Source organism: Eptatretus burgeri, chromosome 13 (assembly GCF_056783735.1).
Source record: "Eptatretus burgeri isolate ZD-2024b chromosome 13, Ebu_testis_v1, whole genome shotgun sequence".
Lineage (NCBI taxonomy): Eukaryota > Metazoa > Chordata > Myxini > Myxiniformes > Myxinidae > Eptatretus > Eptatretus burgeri.
The window spans coordinates 54,908,024-54,914,947 of NC_140973.1; the positions used below are offsets into that span (position 1 = coordinate 54,908,024).

Sequence of the window (6,924 nt, forward strand, 5' to 3'; positions counted from 1 at the left end):
TGACCCAGCAGTATTGGCGGCGGAGGTTTTGCACTCCACAGAGTGCTCCCCCTCTAGTTTAATCTGGTATTGGTGTGGTGCAGGCATGATGGGCCAAATGGCCTACTCCTGTACGTAATTTCCTTGTAATCCTTGTAAAAATATGTTTTCACTTTGTCATTATGGGGTATTTTGTGGAGATCAGTGACAAAAAATTTAAATTTAATCCATTTTAAATTTGGGCTGTGACACAACAAAATGTAAAAAATTCAAGAGGTGTGAATACTTTCTGAAGGCACTGCATATCCAGGATCACTGCTCATCTCCACTTATTCATTCCTCTTTTCTCCTGCTTGTGGGACCAACTTCCACATTTTCTTTAATCTCGTTCTTCCCTCCAAGTATTCAAGACAGCTCAGATCATCCCCATCCAAAACCATGATCTTTTACACCCAAGTTAATATCCCCACATTCGTGGTGTATCGTGCTTGTCTTAGTTTTTTCACTCAGATTAAAAAAAAAATCCAAGACAGAAATGTCACTTCCTTCTGTTGGAATCATTGCAAATGCTTCAGCCATTATTTTGCTCAGCATGATGACATTTATCAATTCTGAGGATGAACAATTCAGTGATTTTACATTCTCTCGATCTGGTACTTTCGTGATGTTTTTTGGTGTATTTTTCATTCTCGTTAGTTATGAAAATGAGAATAAAATGGTATGGATTTTAAATGCTTATTATAACTTCACTCTATAGTAGTTTTTAAGCATATCATTTTGTATACATTTGAATGGGTGGCCACTTTTTTCCCATGCCATCCCTACTTATGGAGTACTATTGTACTCCATGGTATACAGGCGAACGAGGTGGCTAAGTATTACGAAACATGAGGGTTATGTTGAAGCCCAAAATTGACCTAAAAAAAACTGTATGGAGTGAAACATTAATGAATTATGCATTCATGCACCATTTATTGCTTGTTTCTATCATGTGAACATCAAACGTCATGAAAGTTCAAAAGTCGCACAAAGAGTTTATGGACTCCCTCTGTGTATGTGTATGTATTGTTACGAAATTGGGGTTTGGGGTTCACCATGAGGGGGAGTTCTTGGAGTCTTCCCAACCTCCAGCCCTACAGGCCACTGCACTACAGATAAGTCCGTGGCCCATTGGGTTGTCAAGCAACTATGGATGCCATTTGACAAGGCCATACCTGGCAAGATTCTCACTCTAAAATACGTTTACTTATTCGATGGTTTGGCAATATTAATTGGGGTACGTGCCCTCAGTGTGCACCTGTATATTTATCCAGATGGCCGAGCGGAACCATAAGTATGCACTGGCTAATTGTGGAGCCAGTCAATGGAGCAGAACTTCCCGTCTATCTAGTCTTTACATGCTAAATCGAGATAATGTAGAAAAGGATGAAGTGAGCAGGTTAAAAACAGTTAACAGTTCAACAAACAGATTTATTTCCAAACACAACTAAGCCATAAATGTAATCAGTGGCATGTATTTACAAGCACATAAAACAGCCAATAGAAGGCACAAAACGACAGAATCTAACCCTGAGCACTGATTCTTATATGCACTTATATGCTCAGGGTTAGATCCCCTTCTACAATCTTATTTAACCGGTTACACACACCACATGGCGCCAGCAGGATCATACTGTTGAAGCGTAGAGAGGAAGAACAGATGATGTAGGTGGAGCAAGACGTAGGTTCGGCATTTGACTCACGGTGGCACATGTCGAAGGACAAATGAGGAATGAGGAGGGGTAGGAAAAGCAGAAAGGTGTCGGTGAAATGTGGGCGATGTATGCTTAAAGAGGAAAATGTGAGGTGTGCATGTAAATTCTCGCCCAGAAGGGGCAAGAGGCAAATCATCGATGGCTCTTTTGAAATCATGATTCCCTTTGTGAGTCTAGGACTCCAGGTAGATGAATGGAAGTTCTTTAGAGGACAGCAAGAGACAGGTAGTGTATGTCAGTATGGAGCTATCTTCCCACACTCAGGACCTCCTGGCTCGTTCACTCTTGCACTTCTGCCCCGTGCACACCTGGTCACAATGGAGCCTGCCTAATGCAACTTGGCTCTGTCTTGGTGCAGCTTCTGGAATAAGGAGGGGTAGGAAAACCCAGCTCTGGTGGGATTGATTATGACAGGTGACTTCTCCTCAGCACAAACAGGCAGGCAGTTTCTTACTTGGGTCCCCAATGCATTCCAACAGCAGCAAGCGGTCTGGCATTCCGCCTTTTAAGCAGCTTGAATGTTACGGTGACTTGGGGGTAGAGGAATCAGAGTTAAAGGGAGGTAGAGTTCCCGGGAGCAAATGTCATGACTTGCGATTTGACCCGTGACAGTATGTCTCCATTGGTGTACCCAGCAGGCAATCCCTCCTTCAGCTGTCAATCATCCTCGAGTTGAGGTCCTCCCCTTAGCTGACGCTACCACATCTTTAACGGGTTTTCCCACCCAGTGGTCTTTCCACCCAAATGTTGTGAAAATAGGAACGTTGTTCTCCCCCTCGTCATCAGACTTTGTGGTTGCCTGTGGTGTGGTGTCTCATAATATGGTTTGTATGAGAGGGTGTGGTGCTGTATGAGAGGGCTAATAAAAGGAAGAAAGGAAATTTACGAATAGTGGGTTGCACCCAAAATGTGTGTGAAGACTGTTAAATGATAATTTGCTGTGTGGTGCATGAAATCGCAACCACCATTTATGAGACATGACTGAAAGGATTTAAAGGAGGAATAAAGGAAGCATCGGAAGGATATAGAGGAAGAGCTAGAAGACCAACAATAACGCACACAACACATTTCTCCTGCTTCCCTCTAGAACAGTGTTTCTCAAGGTGGGGCGCATGCCCCACTGGTGGGGTGTGGAAATATTTTGGTGGGGCATGAGGATTCAGAATTAATGAATCAATATATGATCGCTTTCATAGCTTTGCACTTTCAAATTTTCAAAAGTTTGAAGCTGCGACTGATACCTCATAGCATCATAACTAAAAACTGCTTCACCGCGCCCTTGTCAGCCAATCCGCCGGTAAGGCGTGCTCTTGATCAATTCAACGCTGTTACATCATTATGACTCGCTTTTCGTCAAGAGGAATTCCTTTTCTGTAGTATATACTGTAGTGTCTCCAATGAAGGTGGGGCATACGATTTTTTTTGAAAATCAAAGTGGGGCGTGGGAGAAAAAAGGTTGAGAAACACTGCTCTAGACAATGGGTTGGGGCCTAGGTGGGCACATATACTGACGATATAACTGACGAGGGAACTCCTACGTGTTATGGATGATCATTCACCCATGGGCTGGTGTCATACCCATCACAGTATGTACTGTATGTATATATTTATATCATATTCTTACAGAGCATCGGTGCTGCCGAAGCAATATCTTGGCAAATGTTGAGTGGTTTGCCATTGCCTTCCCAGCAGTCTTGTTAGGACAGTAATTTGGAATTTGACCAGGATTCTGGCGATAGCTTGCCTACTATTCGTGAAGGACATCTTTAATGTCCACCAATAATGCTGGTAGACAGGACACCCCTTTATGAATCTCCCTGCCTGTGCAACACAGGATGACAGTTTATAGTTGGGTCCGGAGTCAAGCCCCGATTAGACAGCTTCAAGGCGAGTGTACATATCTCCAGGCCATCCTGCCAGCCACTATATATTTTTATCATCTTTGAAATGAAATAAGGTTTGTGAAAATGTATATATCATTCCATGAACCTTATTTAATTTGAAAGACGACTAAAAGAATACAATAACCTTCAAATCTACAGTATTTTTGAATATACTAAAAGAGTTTGACCCTGAGTGATGAAGTTAATTGAAAAACCCATTTTTGCATTTACTTTATGACATAACTCATTTTGTGATTACTTTGTTACATATCAACGAAAGTCTCACTACCAATAACCTGATCAGACATTGCACCAGATGTTGTATGGCTAATAGTCTGTAGATGGAGTGACCCCATCTGACCTTGGCTTTACGACATCAAATATTCTAAAAATAGACTTTCATAACATGGTTCCATAGCCGAATCAAATTACTGTTGGCACGTTCATCTTCCACAGCAGGAGAAAGCCTTAAGTACTTCAAGCATCAGACATCTATCTGATCATGTGTATACTTTAGAGGAAAGCTTAGAATGACCAGGTGGATAAAATAACTCGCATTAATATGGTATAACGATAGAAATGGTTTTATCTTGTAATATATGGTGAAACAAAGACAGAAATTTTTATCTTGTATACTCTTGTTTCAATGTCACGCAAAGTAGCCTCTGGTTGAAATGGCCCACTGAGATTCAATGCCCACAGGTGCAATGAAATGTTTTTTTTTTGTTTTTTTTTTACTATATGGGCCATAATTAAACACTGGCTTTATACATGAAGCCCCTTAATTCAAACCTGTGTCATTAATCATTCAAAAAATACTTTACCTGTGATACTGGGTGTTTTGAGAAGATAAACTACGACTACTTTTGCCCCATTTAATCCCGCCTTCTTGTGGGTCAGCCGTAAGAGTTTGACTCTTCCCTCCCCTTTATCCCGAGCATACTACCTCGGCACCTGACTTCTCTCCAGTCCCTCTGCACCACTTCCTTCCATGTCAATTTACGTCTGTCCCTTCACCTTCTGCTCAGTGCATCCATATAAAATGCCTGCCTGAGCAAAATCCCCTACACCCTCAGGAGAACATCCCCTTCCTCTTTTCTGAGCCCAGCCAATGAACACGTGTCTCCTTTTCTCCTATCCACATCCTGATACCCTCATCGTTTTCTCTCCAACAGAAGAACCCCCATCAGCCCTCTCAGTAACTGCATCTCCATCCTCTTTAGCAATGCCTCCTCTTCCTTTCTCAAGGTGCTGTTAGGGTTAGTCTTATTACTGATTCATACAAGATAACTAGTCTTATTACCATTATAGAAATCTTCACCCTCAGCCAAATGGATTGGAAGAATGTTATGATCATTCATCCATTCATTGGGACCATACTCTGTACAGAGCATCGGTGCTGCCAAAGCAGTCTCCTGGGCTAGTGGGCAAAATCCTGGATGGGTCGCCACTCCGACGCAGGATACTCGAATGGCTCAATCATCCCAGCAAGTTGGTACTCATTTTGCTGACCTCAGAAGGATGACAGGCTGAGTCAACCCCACCTGGTATTAATTCAAGGGCCGAGCAGGATTTGAACCCGGGACCCTCAGATCCCAAGCCCACCAACCTAACCATTAAGCCAACACCAGGCATTATGATCATCGACCACCTCGTAAACAATCCCACAATTATTTCTTCTCCTCTCTCCTTTCCCCTTCCGATAATAAAAGCAGAGGACCCAAATTCAACAGTTCCAGAAATACTGATACCCTTTGACCTTGTTTCAGAGGAAATAGTCAGTTTGTCCAAAAACTCCTGAGCATTCTGAATGTGATCGATGAAATTAAGAGTATGTATCACATTCATTATGTTTTTTTTTTAAATAATGAAATTTATATGGGGTATAATTAATGAGAAGATGGAAGAAAATTGACATTAAAATGACAAATATATTTCAAACAGATAAACATACGTGGTTACTTGGTTAACAACAACAGCAGATCATAAATACACATTAGGGGAGACATGAGGGAGTCAAACGCCTTCATAATATAAAGTGGAGTGAAGTACAAGAAAGGAAAGACAATTAGAGTTCCGTAGACATGCAGACAGCTTGGATATAAAGAGCAGACAGCGAGCAGGTTAAGATGATAGATGTGCATTGCTCATTGCTGCATAACAGTAGACAGCAAATAGCCAAAGACAAAGGGCACTGATAAATGTATACAAAGGGAATGCAGTAGGAACTGTGCCTTGAAACTCCATGGCATTTCACCATCTCCTGGAATGCAATATGAAAGACAGAAGACCTGACTCACAAAGGAAAGCTTTGCTTTTTTCCACTGCATATATTGATGCCTTGTGAACTATAATCAGCTGAGGAGTCCCAGGGAAGCTGTTGGCATTGCAGAGAATTCTCCAATGTCATTTTCCTTTGAAGCCAGCTTAGTAGCATGGTCTTCACTGATGTGTGATCAAGGATTTCCATTGGATGGTGTTTTCTAAGGAGGATGGAGGAAGATGATTAGACAAATAAATGATGAGGCTTTCCATTAAATTTAAATTGAAGGACAGAATAAAGATGTAAAACCTGCTAATTGAGTCAAAGGCCCCAGACAGATGACAGGTTTATAATCTTCCACAGATCAGCTTCTGGAGTGAGGAATTGTTAAGCAAAATGTGGTCATTATTGTGAAACAAATGGCATAAACTTCAATTTTTAATAATGTTGTCTGTTCTGTGGGTGAGCAGTCTTGTCTGGATGTTGTGATTAGAAATCAGGATGATGCTCACCTTTCTCCATGTGGACAGCTGATTAGTCAATGATCTGTTCAACAGAATCAACAAAGAAGGCACCACTTTGATAAAGTAAAATTTGAAGACCCCATGCTGATGCTATCCTGACTTAATAGAAGTCATGTCAAAGGCAGCCAGAAAGTTTGACCTTCTCAGGCGCTAGGGGCGATAACGGATAGGAAAAGAGGGTTGGAGGGGAGGTGTGGTGGGGACGGAAGAAAAGTAAATCCAGGTTTTGAAGCAAGAAAAGAAGCATCATTCTGGCCCTGACACTTGTGCACCCATTGAGGGCATTGAAAAGGTTATTTACACCTAATGTAATAATTGTATTAATTAACGGTTGTATTTATTTTTCTCTCCAAATATATACATTTGTAAATGTAATCCTTGGCATGTCTTGCACTATTGTATTTAGTTTCTTTGACTTTTTGAAGTCCCTTCGTAGTCCAGAGTTGCTTTGACCCCAAGTTCAAATTCCTTATATAGCATGTTGATTGATTCCGAATGTCCTTGTTAGTCATGCAAAGTAC

The 6,924-nt window shown here is 41.5% G+C and overlaps 1 long non-coding RNA gene across 1 annotated transcript; it reads right to left on the reverse strand.

Moving 5' to 3' along the window:
* Positions 1–1,005: 1,005 nt before the first annotated feature.
* Positions 1,006–6,547, reverse strand: LOC147014507 (uncharacterized). Its single transcript, XR_015050787.1, has 3 exons — positions 6,392–6,547; positions 6,189–6,250; positions 1,006–6,099 (listed from the first exon to the last, which is right to left on the reverse strand). It is a non-coding gene; the product is annotated as an uncharacterized LOC147014507 (long non-coding RNA).
* Positions 6,548–6,924: the final 377 nt, after the last annotated feature.